This window comes from Lissotriton vulgaris, chromosome 12, assembly GCF_964263255.1.
Source record: "Lissotriton vulgaris chromosome 12, aLisVul1.2, whole genome shotgun sequence".
Lineage (NCBI taxonomy): Eukaryota > Metazoa > Chordata > Amphibia > Caudata > Salamandridae > Lissotriton > Lissotriton vulgaris.
This window is the reverse complement of record NC_141700.1, coordinates 658144642-658166963: the sequence shown is the minus strand read 5'-3', so window position 1 is coordinate 658166963 and position 22322 is coordinate 658144642.

Below are 22322 nucleotides of genomic sequence, written 5' to 3'. Positions count from 1 at the left end.
ATTGATGACGGCTTCAGTCTACCTACACAATATTGCACACATCCTACATTTCTAATCTACACTAACCCCTAAACCACATTACTTGCCTGTTTTGAAAATGAATTTCACTAATTCAATTGTCATTTTTCAAATTTTTTTTAGATTATAAATTAAAAGTCGGTTTCTTACTTTCAGTTGTCTTCTTTTTTCAACTCTTGGACTTGTGTACAATCCCACATTTCACCAAGAGTCTTGTGCAGTCCATTAATTTATAGTAAATAATACATAATCCGTGATGTAAACAAAATCCAGAGTCAAACTAACCAAAATGGACACAGTTCGTCAAAGCCAATTTTTACAGCGAAAAAAGAGCTGAAAACTGTACTGTGCTCACCTACAAAAATCACATCCCCCCAAAAAATCCAGAAAAATAAAAATGGTTGTTTGGCAAAATTCGCAACAATAAATCCATCGCTGCAATCCACTCTCGACCGAAATCCAGCAAAAAAAAACCAAAAAATAAAAGATGTTTAGCAAAATTCGCAAGAAGAAATCCATCATTGCAATTCTCTCTCGACTGAAATCCAGCCTAACTTTAAAAATCATGTATCAAAAATAAAAAATTGTCCCAAAACATAACTATGTGATCCATTCAATCAGTGTTGATATTCCTTCCTTCTTTCCTTAAATCCACGACACAATACCTTAATTTACAAATTCTTCACGTCAAATATATTTTTAAAATATTGCTTTCATGACATTTTGGTTTAAAAGAAAAGGTAATCAATCTTTTAAAATGATTCTCTTAAACCAAAAGTCTTACGAAAGCAATGAACCCAACGTGGGCCTACAACTGCTACCTGCATAGGAATAAATTTTTTTGTTAAAACATACAAAACTATCAAAAAAACTACCCTAGTTCTTACATCTCGCTCCTCTCTCCTTACAATAAACTATGCCACCTTAAATCTATTTAATAAAATTGTATTTGCCTTACCTGTACGCAGCTCTTCATTTCTTCCGATCCTCACTGTGATGTTCCTTCCACTGATGAAACTTACGTACAAGTGGCAAGGTCATCTCTTTTTGTAAAACGGAAAAAAGGACAATTTCTCTCATTCATTCCAATTGGAAACCGTGGGAAAACCTACAAAGAAACTGAAAATTAAATGTTACAATACAGTAAAAAAATGTTTCTTTTTTAAAAATATTATTTTTAATAAAAAAATCTATTTTGTTTTGTAATTTTTCAAAACTGCCTTTAAATGTTTTATGTAAAAAAGTTTGCTACAATATGTTTAATGTGTCCATTTTGAGTTTGTAAAATATTATATTATTTATTACTAATTTTAACTGTTGCACATATATACATGTTCATTTTTTTAAACTAAAATAAGATACTTTTTTAGGATTGTTAATTCCCTTAAATTAACTGGATATTAAATCACTCCCCCACCAATAAACTCTACTTCCTCCCACATGCCACCCAAACTGATGGGTGCCAAACTCTATTTGTATTCTCTATTTGTTCATTTTCTAATTTTTATTCTACAAATAGTAGTAATTATTAATTAATACTAGTGTACTAATATTTTAAAAAGGGTATTAATTGACTCCCCCACCCAAAACCCCTGTTTCCCTAGCATCCCATCCGATGGCATGAATGTCAATCCCTTTTTTTTTTATTTAGTAATACATACTAATTTTACCATTAAATAAATGATAAATTAAGTAATAATGAATACTCATGTATTAAAAATTAATACTGGAGTAATAATACACTACCCTACCCAAGCCCTTTTAATTAATTGTTAGAAATATTTTATTTTTAAAAATTTTAACAGCTAAAATAAATAATACTAAGTAATGCTTAAGTATTAAAATTACTACCTGAGTATTAATACACTCCCTACCCAAAATCCCTGTTTCCCAAGGATCCCGTCCCAGGGGATAAGTGCAAAGAACTTTATATATATATATATATATAAATATAAATATATATATATATATATATATATATATATATATATATATATATATATATATATATATATATACATATATATATTCAATGAAAAAACCATTGGTTTTAGGCCATATATAGTTAGGGATTTGCATTTAGAAAACCTTATTTTACTCGCATAAAACCATTGAAATTCCATATATATATGATGCGCTAACTATATATCGCGCACCCGCAATCCACTGCTGATGATGTCACATATTACATCATTCATGACATGGTCAGTGACATCACTGATGACATCACTGATGACATCTCAAATGACATCACTGATGACATCTCAAATGACATCACTGATGACATCTCAAATTACAACATCCAGTGACTGTATGTTTCTGTAAAGTTAAAATATGTCTTACATATTGAAGAATGAGTGGATGTATAAGTGTCTGGATGAAGGATTTAGTAGGTGCATGACTGACTGTATGAGTGAGTGATTAAATGTGTCTCACTGAGTGCATGGGTTAGTGACTAAACTGTCTTAATTTGTGCATTATTATGTCTGTTGTTCTGTAAACTGCTGCATGTGTTGATCAGTAGCTATATGAGTAACTATGTGGGTTATTGATTGGTTGCCCAAGTATTTGTATGGGAGACTGAGTATGTGTGTGGGTGGCTGGGAGGTGTATGACTCTGTGCATAGATGTGTGAGCAGTTGATTCACTAGATGTATGGGTTCAAAAGTGCATGTGGAAACAGCTGCATGGGCAGTTGACTGTGTGCATGAGTGTATTGGTGAGTGAATGGATATCTCAGTGCTACATGTCAAAGTAAGTACATATGTAAAACACAGTACATGTGAGAGTTGAATATAAAAATAACTGTGCATAAGAGCCAGTGAATGTGTGAGTGGCTGTATGGATCATTGTGAACTTGTATCAGGGATTGTATAAGAGAGTAAATATGTGTTAGAATATGTTTGAATTAGTAAGGTGTGTATAACTGTATAGTTGAGGAAATGGAGGAGTGATTGATTCTTTTCATGACTGACTAGATGTATGAGTAACTCCATGGATGAGTGACAATCTGTGAGTGTCTGTTTACACTGATTGTATCTAAGGTTATATTAGAGTCTGAAGAGGTTCATCGTATTATCACATGAATGATATTATCAGTGATGTGATCAGTAATGTCAAATGAGATGTCATCAGTGATGTCATCAGTGATGTCATTTGAGATGTCATCAGTGATGTCATCAGTGATGTCATTTGAGATGTCATCAGTGATGTCATTTGAGATGTCATCAGTGATGTCATCAGTGATGTCACTGACCATGTCATGAATGATGTAATATGTGACATCATCAGCAGTGGATTGCGGGTGCGCGATATATAGTTATTGCAACTAACTATATATGCGAATTTCAATGGTTTTGTGCGAGTAAGTTAAGGTTTTGTAAATGCTAATCCCTAACTATATATGGTCTATAACCTATGTTTTTTTCAGTGAATTTTCAAGTTTTTGTAAATGCTAATTCCTAACTATATATGGTCTATAACCTATGGTTTTTTCAGTGAATTTCAATGGTTTTTTAATAGCAAATATCAAAAGCTGTAAAATGTCAAGTACGTGGTAGGTAAAAACATTTTCGTATTTATGCACGCTGATGTGCTTTGAACGCTGCCCACCCCCCTTCCCCCACCCCCCTCCTCTTTTCTTTTAGGAGTATTCTCTCTTTGCAGATAGTGAAGGGTAGGTAACGTAAGCCTTTGCCCCCGTTGTAACCCGTCGTGCCTGCTTCCCTCTCCATTTGATTGATTGTTATCCAAGCATTTACTGTTTTAGAATTGGTTCTCTTTGGTTCATTCTCTATTTACAAACAAGCACAGAGTCGCAATACTCTGTTTAGTCTTTGCAGATAGTGAAAAATCGTTTAAAAAAACAAAAGGAATCGAGCAAAATCAGTAGGCCACTAATGGGATCTCTTTTTGACCTCGCTAAAATAGAAACATTAGGAACAACCTCTCATGAGAAATACGAAACTAGTGAGATGAACTGAGCTCGACACCATGATGGCTGCAAGACAGCTCGGCTCCGCCGCCCACCCCGCCCAAAATAACGACAAACCCTATGCAAATATTATAAATATATACAACACACCAGCAAAGTAACAGGGTAAAACGTTTTATTAAATAACTATTTACATGGCAGCCTGCTGCAACATCCATCACTGTTCCTGTCGAGGTAGCATAGCTGGCGGCCTAGGGGTGGAGGACCGTTGTGCAAATTGCCTGGGGACGACACCATGCGCCAAGACTCGTCCCCAGTACATGCAGAGCTGATGTCCGACAAGTTGTGTGTGAGGATGCCTTGCTGATGCCGCCACCCCCACCACCACCTTTTTGTTGCCTGATCCGGCTAGCTCAATCGATCGAGCATGAGACTCATGCACTCTGATCTCCTTGGCCTCAGTCAAGCATCAATAGTAAGATTTTCATACGTGAGTGTAGGTTTATGGTTTTCCATCCACAGACTAAAAGCCTGGAGTGGGAGTGAAAGAACCATAACTAGGTAAGAAGGAAGGCAGACGCTGTGGGAAGGACTCTGGATATGGTATGTTCCTTGGTCCCTGAGTTGCTTCGATGTCACTGCCTTGCACAAATGGCATAAGTCCTGGATGTTGGGTGCCATAGTTGAGAGTTCTGAGCAGCGCTTGTAACACTGTCTGAAGCTTATTTGCACCTGCTGCAGCTTCACTATTCTCAAAGTAAGTGGGGGCTGTTTGTGGACCTTACTGCATTGGAAAACAATGTGATGCAGTGCCTCCCTGAACCGCTTGACGGAGGCCCCCGAGGAGCGGTGTGATGGCGTGGACTCGGAGGGGGCGCTTGGCTCCGACCCCCTCCCCAAGTCTTGTTGCCCTGGTGTGGCCTGAGATCGCCCCCGACATAGGCGGCCGGCTCCCGGGGTCAAGCGGAACTTTTTGCCTTTTGGTGACTCTTCCATTCTGCACATTGTCCCACAATCCGTTTGACCTGTAGACACGTACTGCGGTGCCCTAGTCCGACCATCTCATATTCTTGCGCCAGGAGACGGCGTGGGATGCACTAGAAGGGAGAGGCGGCGCGAACGAGCCTCCCCCACCTCCCCAGGTGGACGTTTTTCAGGTACACCCCAGCGCTTCACGCAACCAGCTGAGTTGCGCCCTCTCTTGCTGCTACAGCGTCTCGCCCACCATCCACTTGAATTGCACCCACTCTTGCGGTGCAGCGATAGGCGGCTGCAACAGGACTCTCAAAATGGCGGCCGACTCTTCGGATTTAGGCCTGGTCCACTAAAATGGCCCTGGGACACCTTGGAACTCGGACGCTTGATTGCTAGGGCATGGACCCCATTCCCAAAAGCGTCCCCCCTTTTGACTGATTGTTCTTGTTGACTATTTCTTCTGTTGTCATTTAACGGAACCTTTTTGGACACACCAGTGCGGCAACTTGCTGGACACCACCTCGGTGCCATCCGGATCTCGGCGCGTTGTGCTGCCTTCGGCCTATTCGCACATCGGTCCGCTACTGACGCCGCCTCACAGGCCAACTGATTTTGTAGGCTTTTTATAGCCCAAAGCCGCATAACAGGTCATGTGACTTGTTTATAAAACTTTTCATTTGTTCATTTTACTTTTGGTTTCCTAATGATGAAATGCTTGATCATATGACCTAAAAATAACACTTTTCATTGGATTAAAACATTTTTTTTCCCAAACGATGAAAGCTCCACCTTTTTTTTTCTCACTCGGCAATCCAAAAAGGTTCCGTTAGATGACAACAGAGGGGACAGGCAACAAGAACCATCACTCAAAAACCGGAGGGCAAGTTCTTCCCTACCGGGTCACGTTGGGGCTCCACCGGAACTCATCGAATTGATAGTCTACAGTGTTTCTGGATGTTTCAGACTAAAGCTGGCGTCAGCATGAGAGCACCACCATCTCGTAGCTCCGTCGTGGCCATTCCGCAAGCAATCATGGCAGCCGCTCCCCACCGGAAGCCTGCGGGAGTCGGGGGCTCCCAAGACTTTTGTAGAATCTTCAAGGCTGAGGGGACGCTTTCGAGAATGGGGCCCAAGCCCTAGCAGACAAGCGTCCGAGTTCCAAGGTGTCCCAGGGCCATTTTAGTGGACCAGGCCCAAATCCGAAGAGCCGGCCGCCACTTTGAGAGTCCTGTGGCAGCCGCCTATCGCTGCACCGCAAGAGTGGGCGCAATTCAACTAGATGGTGAGCAAGACGCTGTAGCCGCAAGAGCGAGCGGTAAACAGCTGAATGGCGGATGAGGCACAGTGCAGCAAAAGCGGGCGGAAAAACGCTGAATGGCAAGTGAAACGCTAAAGGGGCGCCCCACTACAGCAGACGAGCCTCCACCTGGGGAGGCCCGTTCACGCCGCCTCTCCCCCCCCCCCCCCCCCCCCCGGGGCGCCCCACGCCGTTTTTCGGAGCAGCATTGTAGGATACCAAAACCAGTGCGGCACCTGGGTACCGTCCAGAACTCAGCACGTTGTGCTGCCTTCGGACTATTCGCACAACAGACCGCTACTGACCATTGTTGCTTCTGTTTAAAAAAACTTTTTTAACGTGTTTACTGTTTTTGTTGCGTTGTATATATTTATACGTTATTAAAGTGTTATAATCCTACTACTTTGTTGGAGTGCTATATATTTTTAATGTGACACATAATTGTGAAGACTTTGATGTACAAAAAGGCATCCCTGGAATCTTCCGCTTCAGGCTCGGTCCCACACACCCTCACAGTGAGAATCCCCTTCCCAATCACAATACAGGATCGTTATCAGATAGTAGGAATGCGTGTGGTGTGACGGATCTCATCAGGTGGGGGCCTTGATCTACTGTAACTCCTTTGAAGAGGGGTGATTCTTTACAGTTGAGGCCATAAACTACATCCGCAGGGCTAGGTGATAGCCTGGGACCGGCCTGGACAATCAGACACAGAGGAAGAGGAGTGTCAGAGGGTGCGGTAGTAAATAGGGTGAAAGGGAGGTGTCGGGCGGGCAAAGGGTGTGATTCTCAGGGAAGAGCAGCGCAGATGGGGGGAGGTTTATGGCCCATGCATAAGACAGAGAGCGGGGGTGACCAGTGCATGGGGGAGATGCTTGCGAGGGTGGGGAGCCATGCTGAGGATCGGCGGCGTGCAGAGAGTGGGTCTGCTCAAGGCATCTAAAATGGCTGCCGTGCACGACAAAAGTGTGGCATTGGAAAAAAAGCAAGATGGCACAGACAATGTTTATCAATACGAATTCATTTATAACAATTATTTTTAACAATATATTTACTCGCAGTGTCAAAATGGCGGTCAACACTTCCTGATTTCCTCCGAATCGAACGTTAACAGACGTCACGATCGGCGGCGTGCAGAGAGTGGGTCTGGTCAAGGCATCTAAAATGGCTGCCGTGCACGACAAAAGTGTGCCATTGGAAAAAAAGCAAGATAGCGCAGACAATGTTTATCAATACGGATTAATTTATAACAATTATTTTTAACAATATATTTACTCGCAGTGTCAAAATGGCGGTCAACACTTCCTGATTTCCTTCGAATCGAACGTTAACAGACGTCACGCAGCAAAAAAAAAAAAACGCCCACGCGCAGCCGCTGGAAGACAAGTATCAACATATATAAGCATCCTCAGCCACCCTCAGAAAACATAGGGGGTCAGGATACGTCTCCCGTACCCCCTTATACCCATTTCTCACATTGTTATTCCTCCATCTTGTAATTTAATTAAATCGAAACACAAAATGGCGAATTCCCGTTTCGCGTCCCGGTTCACTACCCGGTTCGCGAACCGGAAAGCGCTTCTACCGCAAAAAATCAATATTTTTTTATTTGCCCCACGGGACCCTTTAATAACCCCAACATCATTCCTAGGGGGTCAAGAAGGGTCTACCTTGCCCCCTTTCATTAAATTCCCCCTTCGTTTTTCTCCTCCTCTTGTCTCTCGATCCTACCGAGAGACAAGATGGCGGCTGCTCCGGACTGTTTAGAATGTTGACAGACACCGGAGAGCCAATCAGCTTCGCTACGCAAAGTTCCGTTACGCGAAAAGTTCGCGAACCGGAGCGCTATCTGGGACGCTGTCACAGATATATCTGTTTTTTAAAATGTTAATTTCTCAAAATCCACTGGAGCACATATATTGAGACCCAGCAAAGGCACATCGGGCTAACAGTCCCTACAATTTTGCCAAGTTTCGTGCAAATCCATTCAGCCGTTCGAGCTAAAAGTGAGGCCAAACGCCCTATGGAAAACTCAATGTTAAAAACCTGTTTTGGGACCCCCTTTTTTCCCGGCCCCCCCTTGACGAAACCCCCCCAAATTTTCAGGGGCTGCTCAGAAACAAAATGTGCCATTTTCCTGAAAATTTCAGCCGATTCCGTCCACAAACGCCAAAGTTATTAGACATAGAATTTTCAAAAGACCCATAGAGAAAAAATCCTAACTATATATACCTACTGGCGACCGCCAGTAGGTAATATATATATATATATATATATATATATATATATATATATATATATATATATACATATATATATATATATTACCTACTGGCGTCTCGCCAGTAGGTATATATAGTTAGGATTTTTTCCCTATGGGATTTCTGAAAATTCTATGCCTAATAACTTTGGCGTTTGTGGACGGAATCGGCTGAAATTTTCAGGAAAATGGCACATTTTGTTTCTGAGCAGCCCCTAAAAATTTGGGGGGGTTTCGTCAAGGGGGGCCTGAGAAAAAAGGGGGGTCCCAAAACGCGTTTTTCCCATTCATTTTTCCATAGGGCGGTTGGACTCACTTTTAGCTCGAACGGCTGAATGGATTTGCACGAAACTTGGCAAAATTGTAGGGACTGTTAGCCCGATGTGCCTTTGCTAGGTCTCAATATATGTGCTCCAGTAGTTTTTGAGAAATTAACGTTCAAAACAAGATATATATCTGTAACAGCGCTCCGGGCAGCGATCCGGTCCGCTTACTTTTCGCGAAACGGAACTTTGCGCGCAGAAAGCTGATTGGCTCTCCGGTGTCTGTCAACATTCTAAACAGTCCGGAGCGGCTGCCATCTTATCTCTCGGTAGGATCGAGAGAGAAGAGGTGAAAAACGAAGGGGGAATTTATTGAAAGGGTGCAAGGTATACCCCTCTTGACCCCCTAGGATTGTTGTTGGGGTTATTAAAGGGTCCCGTGGGGAAAATAAAAAAAAAATTATTTTTCACGGTAGAAGCGTTTCCCGGGCCGCGAACTGGGCCGCAAACTGGTAGCGAAACGGGAATTCGCCATTTTGTGCTTCGTTTTAATTGTTTAGAGACAAAAATTATCGCCGCACATCGGCCACAATGCATGAATATCGTTGAAAAGTCAGCGATATTCATGCATTATCCAGCAAATGCTCTTAGCCATGTTATCCACCTTCCATTGGATAACAGAAAGCTGATTGGCTCTCCGGTGTCTGTCAACATTCTAAATAGTCCGGAGCGGCCGCCATCTTATCTCTCGGTAGGATCGAGAGAGAAGAAGAGGTGAAAAACGAAGGGGGAATTTATTGAAAGGGGGCAAGGTATACCCCTCTTGACCCCCTAGGATTGTTGTTGGGGTTATTAAAGGGTCCCGTGGGGAAAATAAAAAAAAAATTATTTTTCACGGTAGAAGCGTTTCCCGGGCCGCGAACTGGGCCGCAAACTGGTAGCGAAACGGGAATTCGCCATTTTGTGCTTCGTTTTAATTGTTTAGAGACAAAAATTATCGCCGCACATCGGCCACAATGCATGAATATCGTTGAAAAGTCAGCGATATTCATGCATTATCCAGCAAATGCTCTTAGCCATGTTATCCACCTTGCATTGGATAACAGAAAGCTGATTGGCTCTCCGGTGTCTGTCAACATTCTAAATAGTCCGGAGCGGCCGCCATCTTATCTCTCGGTAGGATCGAGAGAGAAGAAGAGGTGAAAAACGAAGGGGGAATTTATTGAAAGGGGGCAAGGTATACCCCTCTTGACCCCCTAGGAATGTTGTTGGAGTTATTAAAGGGTCCCGTGGGGAAAATAAAAAAAAATTGATTTTTCACGGTAGAAGCGCTTCACGGGCCGCGAACTGGGCCGCAAACTGGTAGTGAAACGGGAATTCGCCATTTTGTGCTTCGTTTTAATTGTTTAGAGACAAAAATTATCGCCGCACATCGGCCACAATGCATGAATATCGCTGAAAAGTCAGCGATATTCATGCATTATCCAGCAAATGCTCTTAGCCATGTTATCCACCTTCCATTGGATAACATGGCTAAAAACCGCTCTGTGCGTGAGCTTTTTTTTTTTTTTTTTTTTGCTGCGTGACGTTTGTTAACGTTCGATTCGATGGAAATCAGGAAGTGTTGAACACCATTTTGTCACTGCGAGTAAATATTTTGTTATAAATGAATCCTTATTGATAAACATTGTCTGCGCCATCTTGCGTTTTTGTCCAATGCCACAATTTTGTCGTGCACGGCAGCCATTTTAGATGCCTTGACCAGGGCCACTCTCTGCACGCCGTCGATTCTCAGCATGGCTCCCCACCCTCGCACGCATCTCCCCCACGCAATGGTCACCCCCGCTCTCTCTCTCATGCATGGGCCATATACTTCCCCCATCTGCGCTGCTCTTCTCTGAGAATCACACCCTGTGCCCGTTCGACACCTCCCTTTCACCCTATTCACTACCGCACCCTCTGACACTTCTCTTCCTCTGTGTCCGATTGTCCAGGCCGGACCTAGGCTATCACCTAGCCCTGCGGATGTAGTTTATGGCTCCAGCTGTAGAGTATCCAGACATGCCAACCCTCCCGATTCAGGTGTGAGACTACTGATTTCAGTGCTAGTCTTTCGCTTCCCGATTCCTGCAAGGAAAAACCCGGGGGCATATTTCCAACATCTAGCGGTAATTTTTGTCTCTAACTTGTTTAGAGACAATAATTATCGCCGCACTTCGGCGAATTTTATCGCACATAAACCTTGCTATTAGCAAGGTTTATCGCAAATGCGATAAAAAACGGCCGCAATGCATGAATATCGCTGAAAAGTCAGCGATATTCATGCATTAGTCAGCAAATGCTCTTAGCCATGTTATCCACTTCCCATTGAACAAGCGCATGGTCTTTTAAAGATTTGTGAAGTACTCGGGGCGGCGGTGTGTGTGTGTCCTCTTTCAGGAGCGGGCGGGGGGGCACTGGCAGCAATTTGCAGGCCAGGCAGTGTTCAACACGTGCATCACCTTTTCTCTGCCTGCTATTGCGCTCCATGCTTCGGAAAGGTAAGAAAAAGAACGTGCATTTGAGTTTGAAATGTCCGATCTTGTAGTAGTACACTTGCAAAGCCCACACATGACAATAACCCGATTCAAGGCCCCATTCACCCGATTTTTAAAAAAAATATAGTACTCCAAGACAGTTACATTTTAAAACTTTATTAATATTTAAATATAACGAACGCAACAAAAACTGTAAATATATTTAACCATTTTTTGAAATTAACCAGAACTATAACGATAACAACAACAACAACAATAATATAACTTTTATGCCTAAATTACGCAAACATTTAGCTAATCTGCTAAAGGGGGGAGTCGCCATTTCTTTACAATAATCAATAATGAAAAATCCACATCAATAGGGTTGCCCGTTTTCTCGATGCAGCACTATAGTGCAATATACACAGCACCTGGGGTGTCAAGAGTGAACAGGTCTTTCTTTGTTCCTTAAGATGTTATCTCCGAGAATGCTGATGCATTGGTGTCTGTACACTTCTTTGTCAATTCTGTCAAGATGATAACTGCTTTATAAACAGACGATATCTTTGTTTCGTCAGTAGTGTTAAGTGTGTCTGAAACTACAGTGCCCTTCTGTTTTTTTTTCTTCAGGCTCTACAGAGTTTTGTGTGTTGTTCTTTTGAGCGACAATTATTCCAGAGGTTTCAGGTTCACTTGTTTTGTTCTGCAGTGAGTTAACAGCTTTAGAGAGTTCATGTTTATTTGCTATGTCCTGCTGTTCGTGAACTGCTTCAGAGACGTCAGCCTCATTTTTTATGTTTCAGTAGATCCTGGACCTGCCCGGCCGCGCCCAAAATGGCGCCGGTGTAAATGGGACTCGTAACTGCTTGTTCTGTACTGGTTGCCCAACCTTGATATCACGAGATACATATGCAGTTTTGAAGCACATGGCGGAGGCTTGTCTGCTGTAGTGGGGCGCCCCTTTATCGTTTCAGTCGCCATTCCGCCCGCTTTTGCTACACTGTGCCTCATCCGCCATTCAGCTGTTTACCGCCCGCTCTTACGGCTACAGCGTCTCGCTCACCATGTAGTTGAGTTGTTCCCACTCTTGCGGTGCAGCGGTAGGCGGCTGCCACAGGACTCTTAAAATGGCGGCCGGCTCTTCGGATTTGGGCCTGGTCCAGTAAAATGGCCCTGGGACACCTTGGAACTCGGACGCTTGTCTGCCAGGGCTTGGGTTCCATTCTCGAAAGCGTCCCCTCAGCCTTGAAGATTGTACAAAAGTCTTGGGGGCCCTCGACTCCCGCAGGCTTCCGGTGGGGAGCGGCTGCCATGATTGCTTGCGGAATGGCCACGACGGAGCTACGAGATGGTGGTGCTCTCATGGTGACGCCAGCTTCAGTCTGAAACATCCAGAAACAAGGTGGGGCTTTCATCGTTTGGGGAAAAAAAATGTTTTAATCCAATGAAAAGTGTTATTTTTAGGTCACATGACCTAGTCTTACATAATTAGGAAAAGAAAAGTAAAATGAACCAATGAAAAGTTTTATTAACAAGTCACATGACCTGTTATGCTTACGTTACGCGCTGCGCGGCGCGCTCTGGATCGTTTCCGGGAAGCTGCGCCTTGCGCACCGGAGCACTTCCGGGTGCGCTAACGCGTCGCGTCATATGACGCATTACGCGACAATGCAGGTGCCGAATATAGTCAAAATGTCTCCACCAACCAGCGGTCGGAATTCCACCGCTTTCAGCAGTCCAAAAAGTTCGGTCAAATCTTAAGAGCGGGAGCAACTCAACTACATGGTGAGCGAGACGTTGTAGTCGCAAGAGCGAGCGGTAAACAGTTGAATGGCGGAAGAGGCACAGAGTACCAAAAGCGGGCGGAATGGCAACTAAAATGGTAAAGGGGCGCCCTGCGACAGCGTGTCTTCAGGTGAAACGGATTGTGGGACAAGGTCCAGAATGAAAGATTCTTCAAAAGGGAAAAAATTCCGCCGGACCCCGGGAGCCGGCCGCCTATGCCGGGGGCGATCTCAGGCCTCACCAGGGCAACACGACTTGGGGAGGGGGCAGGAGCCAAGCGCCCCCTCTCAGTCCGCGCCATCTCACCGCCCCTCGGGGGCCTCCGTCAAGCGGTTTAGGGAGGCACCGTATCACATTGTTTTCCAATGCAGTCAGGTCCACAAATGGACCCCACTTACTTTGAATAGTGAAGCTGCAGCAGGTGCAAATAAGGTTTAAACAGTGTTACAAGAACTGCTTAGAATTCTGAAGTATGGCACTCAATAACCAAGACTTATGCCATTTATGTAAGGCAGTGACATGGAAGCAACTCAGGGACAAAAAGCATGAACGAACATTCACGTATGAAAATCTTATTTGGAGAAGGGGTAGAATCCAAACGCCCCCTGCCAGTTCGCGCCACTACACCGTATGTGGAAAATCTGAAGCCATCATTCTACAAACTCTCAACGCTTGTTATCAGTGCATGAGTTTCATGCTCGATCGATTGAGCTAGCCGGATCGGGCAATAAAAAGTATAAAATAGTTATGTAAATAGTTATTTAATAAAATGTTTTATTCTGTTTCTTTGGTGGTGTGTTGTGTATATTTATAATATTTGCATAGGGTTTGCTGTTATTTTGGGCGGTGTGGGTGGCGGAGTCGAGCTGTTTTGCAGCCCTCATGGTGTGGAGCTCAATTCATTTCACTATTTTCGTATTTCTCATGAAGGGTTATTCCTAATGTTTGTATTTTACCGAGGTTAAAAAGAGATCGAATTAGTGGCCTACTGATTTTGCTCGATTACTTTTATTTTTTTACACGATTTTTCACTATCTGCAAAGACTAAACAGAGTATTGCGACTTTGTGCTTGTTTGTAAATAGAGAATGATCCAAAGAGAACCAATTGTAAAACAGTAAATGTTTGGATAATAATCAATCAAATGGAGAGACAAGCAGGTACGACGGATTACAACAGGGGTAAAGGTCTGCGTTAACTACCGTTCACTATCTGCAAAGAGAGAGTACTACTAAGAGAAAAGAGGGGAGTGGGGAGGGGGGCAGCGTTTAAAGCACATCAGCGTGCATAAACACGAAAACGTTTTTACCTATCACGTACTTGACATTTGACAGCTTTTGATGTTTGCTATTAAAAAACCATTGAAATTCACAGAAAAAACCATAGGTTATACTCCATATATAGTTAGGAATTTGCATTTACAAAACCTTGAAAATTCAATGAAAAAACCATTGGTTTTAGGCCATATATAGTTAGGGATTTGCATTTAGAAAACCTTATTTTACTCGCATAAAACCATTGAAATTCCATATATAGTTATAAGCGCTAACTATATATCGCGCACCCGCAATCCACTGCTGATGATGTCACATATTACATCATTCATGACATGGTTAGTGACATCACTGATGACATCACTGATGACATCTCAAATGACATCACTGATGACATCACTGATAACATCTCATTTGACATGACTGATCACATCACTGATGATATCATTCATGTGATAATACCATGAACCTCTTCAGACTCTAATATAACCTTAGATACAATCAGTGTAAACAGACAGTCACTCATCCATGGAGTTACTCACACACCTAGTCAGTTATGCCAAAAATCAATCACACCTCCATTTTCTCAACTATACAGTTATACACACCTTACTTATTCAAACATATACTAACACATATTTACTTTACTCTCTTATACAATCTCTGATACATGTTCACAATGATCCATACAGCCACTCACACATTCACTGGCTCTTATGCACAGTTATTTATAGATGTCAACTCTCACATGTACTGTGTTTTACATATGTACTTAATTTGACATGTAGCACTGAGATATCCATTCACTCACTAATACACTCATGCACAGTCAACCGCCCATACAGCTGTTTCCACATGCAGTTTTGAATCTATACATATAGTGAATCAACTACTCACACATCTATGTACAGAGTCACACACCTCCCAGCCACCCATACACACACACTCAGTTTCCCATACAAATACTTGGACAACCAATCAATAACCCATACAGTTACTCATATAGCTACTGATCAACATATGCAGCAGTTTGTAGAACAACAGATATAATGATGTACAAATTAAGACAGTTTAGTCACTAACTCATGCCCTCAGTGAGACACATTTAATCACTCACTCATACAGTCAGTCATGCACCTACTAAATCCTTCATCCAGACACTTATATATCTACTCATTCTTCAATATGTAAAACATATTTTAACTTTACAGAAACATAGAGTCACTGGATGTTGTAATCAGTGATGTCATCAGTGATGTCATTTGAGATGTCATCAGTGATGTCATCAGTGATGTCACCAACCATGTCATGAATGATGTAATATGTGACATCATCAGCAGTGGATTGCGGGTGCGCGATATATAGTTTGCGCTTATAACTATATATGGAATTTCAATGGTTTTATGCGAGTAAAATAAGGTTTTCTAAATGCAAATCCCTAACTATATATGGCCTAAAACCAATGGTTTTTACATTGAATATATATATATATATATATATATATATATATATATATATATATATATATATATATATATATATATATACATTTTTTAAAATACAAACAACTAAACTAAATATTAATTGATACTCAAGTATTAAATATTAATGACTGAGTATTAATACACTCCCCCACCCAAACGCCTGTTACCCAAGCATCCCTTCCCAGGGGATGGGTGCCAAGCCATTTTAATGAATTTGTTAAGTTAAACATATTAGTTAATATTTTGAAATTAATATACTTTTTAAACTTGTATAATAACTAAGTATAATAAATAAATTCAGTCAACGACCCATAAAAATAAAAACGTACCTCAAATACTCACCTTAAAAATAAACACTTACCTCCAATACTCACCTTACAATGCATTGTAATGGAATGTGTTGTAATGGCACATGCGTTGTAATGATGCTTGCGTTGTAAAGGCATTACATCGCCTGCTTTTAATGGACGTTTGCCCTAAACCATATTCACAAAGCCAATAGTTTTTGCACAGGCCTGACCTAATGGCTTTGCCGATGCTTGTTTAGCTAGATTGTGATACAATGCAGACCTGGCTCATTCTCCCAATAGTGGCTTGATATGTTCCATGAAGACTGGGCTGGCAGCACTCTTCTTCAGGGGCAGAGTTGTGGTTCATTATCACTGACAGCCAAGCAAAAGGACAAATAGGCTTTGCCGTAAAAGGATGTGCACAACAGTAGCCATGAAAATGTTTGTCATGTTAATGATGCAAGAAACAGCACGTAAAATGTGATTACATTTCCAAAAATTTCAAAAAGGTGTGTCTTTAATATGCAGGTGTGTTTCAGGACATTTAGTAAGTGATAGTTTTAAAACATTAACATAGAAACATTCATGCCCTCGCCTTCAGCACAAAACCCAATGCCATTAGTGATTTAAGAGACACGTAATTTGTCATATGGACCCCATGGCCAACAATTTTATTTAACATGAACCAACATTCTAGTCAATTGAATCAAAAGCAAGAGATGTTTTTGTACAGCCCACATCCTTAACTCATGCATTTCTATATAATCTCCTATGCATCAAGAAGAAAAAGGAGACACTGTGAAACAAAATATTTCCATAGGATCACACAATTTTGTCAATTGGGAAAGTAGGGATTGATCCCAGGTTTTTTGGTTTCACAATATGCAATTCAGCCACTAGATGGGTATTTCCTTCTCTCTCATGTTTTACATCAAAGGTTAATTGTGTTTAATTCTTGGCATATGCGGTTAGTGCATGGATGGCAGACAGAATCCAAATAAAAGCTTGGCGTGGTTTGGGCTCAAAGGTCCAAGAGGACGACAAGCTGATTCAGACCCAGGCATCTGGCTCAAGCTTCAGTGGGTTGCCCACTTCTAAGAATAATGGAAATAAACTCCAAGTATAGCTGTCCTGACATAGGAGACTAACTGTTCTTCCATAAGGCTGAAGGCTCGGGGCTCGGTGCTAGAGCAACCACAAAGCAAACACAAGGAGATGATGGAGAGCTGAAACTTTTCAGACACTCACCCCCAGTCACAGACCTGGGTTGAATCCATCATTGTTCTTTAGCTCACTTCGCCACCCCAGTTCAGACCCAGCCATGTGTAAATCAGTCTTAACCCTGTGCCTCATGGGAACCGTCCAGCCCAAACTGCCAAGCCAGGTCTTCCCTGGACCGGAAACAAGAATGCTAGGATCGGGGTAACTCCTCTCATCAGCCAGGCTAGCTTGAATCCAGTGGAAAAGTGAGCAAGGGGTCCACATCTGGGCATACCCTGCTAACTTAGGGCGAACAAAGCAAACACACAGAGATGATGGACGGAGCGCTGAAACTTTTCAGACACTCAGCCTGAGTCACAGATCTGGGTTGAATCCAACATCGTTCTTTAGCTCACTTTGCCATCCCAGTTCAGACCCAGCCATATGCAAATAAGTCTTCACCCTGTGCCTAATGGGAACAGTCCAATCCGAACTGTCAAGCCAGGTCTTCCTTGGACTGGAAACAGGCATCCTGGGATCGGTTTCGGGGTAACACCCCTCATCAGCCAGGCTAGCTTGAATCCTGTGCCAAAGATCAACTGATCCACATATGGGCATACCCTGCCAACTTAGGGCGAACAAAGCAAACACAAGGAGATGATGGACAGAGCGCTGAAACTTTTCCGACACTCACCCCGAGTCACAGATCTGGGTTGAATCCATCATCTTTCTGTAGCTCACTTCGCCACCCCAGTTCAGACCCAGCCATATGCAAATCATTCTTGAACCTGTGCCTCAAGGTAACCGTCCAGCCAGAACTGCCAAGCCAGGTCTTCCCTGGACCGGAAATAAGCATCCTCGGACCAGCTAAGGGGTAACACCCCTCACAAGCAAGCAAGCAAGCCCGCATCCGGGCAAACCCTGCAAACTTAAGTCGAACAATGCAAACACAAGGAGATGATGGATGGAGCGCTGAAACTTTTCAGACACTCACGCCAAATCGCAAATCTGGATCGAATCCATCATCGTTCTTTAGCTCACTTCACCACCCCAGTTCAGATACAACCATAAGCAAATCCGTCTTGGCCCTGTGGCTAATGGGAACAGTCCAGCCCGAACTGCCAAGTCAGGTCTTCCCTGGACTGGAAACAAGCAACCTGGGACTGGTTTCGGGGTAACACCACTCATCAGCCAGTCTAGCTTGAATCCAGTGGCAAAGTGAGCATCCGGCCCGCATCTTTGCATACCCTGCCAACTTAGGGCGAACAAAGCAAACACAAGGAGATGATAGACGGAGCACTGAACCTTTTCAGACACTGCCACCCAGTCACAGATCTGGGCTTAATCCATAGGAGATTATGAAGGCAACACAGAAATTTTTCAGACACTCACCACCAGTCACAGATTTGGGTGGAATCCATAGGAGAGGATGGGTTGAGCGCTGAAACTTTTCAGACACTCACCACCTGTCACAGATCTGGGTTGAATACATCCATCATTTCGTGTTTGCTTGTGCAACCACATAGTAGCACACTGACCATCTTGCCAGGAATCACTGAGGCCCTTGTGTGATCTGGCATGCTGCAGCTCTGGCCACGCAAAATAAGAATGAGGTGAGAAGCTACTCTAAAGTGAGAAGTGCTGAGTTGGTGTTGCAGGGCTGCTTACATCTTTATGTGGTTGATGCATATTTGCTGGTGAGTCATAATTAAGGCCGGGCCATAAAGCTAGCATCAATGATCAATGATGACAGAGCTCTCAGGTTTGACAGGTTCATTTATAAGTTATGTTTGTTATGGTATAAGAGTCTTATAGAGCCTGATAGTACCAAGCAAGGCGTCTTGGTGCTAGTATCCTAAAAAATGGAGCACGGAAAAAGATAAAGGTGAGGAGAGAGGAACAAAATTAAAAACCGATTGTCTAAGGAGATTTAGTTAAGCTGCAGATTTAAAAAGCCAGGTTTTTAAGTCCCTCCTAAACTTTAGAAGATTGGATTTATATCGAAAATGGTTAGGAAGCAAGTTCCACCATTTTGTGGCAGTGTGGGAGAAACTACTTCCCCCAATGGACTTTTCTTATTTTACGAACTTGTACTTTTTTGGTGCTTCTAGAGTGTAAAGAATGGGAGGGTGAGTACCATTTACAAATGTCTTGCAAAAATGAGGGACCATCTAAATGTAGTCCCTTGTGGACCCAGCAAAGTGCTTTAAACAGGATGCGCGCCCGGATAGGGAGCCAATGGAGATCCCTGATAGAGTTGGTTACCAAACAAAACATAGAAAGAGTCAATAGGATTCATGAAGCCGCATTCTGTAGGGTTTAAAGCTAACTGAGGAATCGAGTTTGAGCGCCTACAAATAAGGCATTACAATAATCAATTTTTGAGATCACAAGTGCTAAGATTATTCTTTTTCTCAGCTCCAATGGAAGATATGGTACAATGTTTTTTTAATCTTCAACATGAAGAAACAGGACGAAGTAACCTGATCTGAGTGGCTTCTCTAGTGCAGTCTTTTGCTTTGCTTGCTGGATCTTGCAGTTCTGTTTATTTCATTATAAAATCAAGATTACAAGGCCTAGAATACAAAGTCAAAACCTGAAGTGGATAACCTACTTCATGGATCCTTGAAACTTGAGAGCTGTTTAATGCATGTAGTACCTAGGATCAGCAACACTTTATGTGAGGCGTATATTCAATAGCCATCCGGACAGAGTGGACAAGAGCCTAGTTGCCAAGCTCTCAGGTCCTTGCATGGATAGCTAGTCTGGAACAGGTTTTTCTTTTCATTCTGGGGCTGGTAGTACTGGTTTTAAAAAGGTTAAATAATGCTACAGTTCACACAATGCATAGAAAAAACCTGGAGTGAGCAGCTAGTCGTGTGTGGACAACTTGGCAGGACTGTAAGTGAGAGTCAAGAGACAATACACACCTTTAGAAGGTCAGAAGCAGGCCTTCCTTTTTTTTTACCTCATTTGAGGCACTGGCATAATTATCAGCACTCTTACCGATTTACACAACAAATAAAACAATAGAACAAATTAACCTGGCCTACTGTGATATTTACACAAATGGAAAATAGAATTGGAAACCACTGCAAAAATGTCTCAATCGAATGAGGGTAATTATAAGCGCTACTCACCCTTGAGGGTCTCTGGGCTCTGGGGTGTAAGCAGCTCGGTTCAGTCGAAGAGCTAGATCTTGAGCGTCTTCTTGAAGATGTTTAAGGACGGGGCGCGTCTGGTGTTAAGCGGGAGCTCGTTTCAGGTCTTGGCTGCGACGTAGGAGAAGGTTCTTCCACCTGTTCTGGCTCTGCGGATGTGCAGGATTTCGGCGAGGGCGATGGATCAGAGGTTTCTTTTGGGTACGTGGAGGGAGATTCTATTGTTGAGGTATTGGGGTCCGGTGTTGTGGATGCATTTGTAGGCGTGGGTTAGTATCTTGAACGTGACTCTCTTCTCAACGGGGAGCCAGTGGAGGTTTTGTAGGTGTTGGGTGGTGTGCTTGTGTCGAGGGATGTCGAGAATGAGTCTGGCTGCGCTGTATGGTCTGAAGTTTGCAGATAAGAGGCTTGGTCCAGTCTGCCAGTGATGAGCACATTGGTGACGACTTTCCTTGATTCGTGGGTGATCCACTTGAAGGTCTTTCGGAGGATTCAGAGGGTGTTGTAGCAGCTGAAAGCGACTGTGTTGACCTGTTGGGTAATGGAGAGGGAGGATGCGAGTATGATCCCAAGATTTTGGGCGTGGTTCGTGCGTGGGGGGGGCTGCTAAGGGTGGTGGGCCACCTGGTGTCGTCCCAAGCCGAGGGGGAGGGTCCGAGGACGAGGACTTCTGTCTTCTCCTAGTTGAGCTTCAGCAGTTTCTGCTCATCCAGTATAGAACGCCCTTCATTCCTTCCTGGAAGTTGAGTCTGGTGGTGATTGGGTCCTCGGTGAGGGAGAGGATGAGCTGGGTGTATTTGGCGTAGTATACTATGCTGAGTCCATGCTTTCTGACGATGGGGGCCATGTAGATGTTGAGCAGTGTGGGGCTGAGCGATGATCCTTGGAGCACTGTGCAGTTGATTTCCGTGGGTTCGGAGAGGAAGGGTGGTAGTCTGACTCTTTGGGTTCTGCCGGGGAGGAACGAGTGGATCTAGTCTAGGGTGGTTCCTTGTATGCCTTGTACGAGTCATGGAATCTGGCGGTGAGTGTGCCGTGGGAGACGGTGTTGAATGCTGCAGAGAAGTCGAGTAGGATCAGGGCTGCAACGTGTCCTTGGTCGAGGAGGGTAAGGATGTCGTCTGTGGCTGTGAGTAGGGCGGTTTCGGTGTTGTGGTTGCTGCGGAATCCGGATTGAAAGGGGGTCCAGGATGGAGTTTGCTTCTAGACATTTATGATGTTGGCAGATCATTATATTTCACAAAATTAGGAATTTCAGAAATATAACGAGTTACAAGTGTTATTCAAAGTTTTGCACATAATCGGTTACGTTACACACTGACACCGTGAAAACATAGAAAAAACACAGGTAAGCCAACGTAAAACTTGGCAGTATATCCGTCAGTCGGATCTGGGTTACATATCATGTAGTTACTTCCATTGATGGCACTATTGTGTAATTTCCTGTTGCGTCAGTGTTGTACCTCCAGAAAAAACATGTATGTTTATCTTTATGTATTTTTGACCTGCTTGATTGTGCGGTAAAGTGTTTCTTCCCTTTTTTCCCTTTGGTTGCCCCACGTCAGTGTGAGTCACCATCGAATCCTCAGGGGCTATAATTGTGACGTCACCTGGCTAACCCGGCACTTGCTGCCGACCTCTTGACCTGTTAAGTCCTGCTTTCTTGTCCTCGCCTGTGGGCTTATTTTGATCGTATTTATTATAATAAATGTTATGTGTGTACCCTATTCTTGGTGTACATTTATTCCCCACAACAATTTGGCGACGAGGGTCAACGGAAACTTTAAGGCTCACAGACAATTGTAAAAGAACCAGAATTGTGCTTTGCGTACATTAACGGACAGATCGAAGTCACAGGAATGAAAG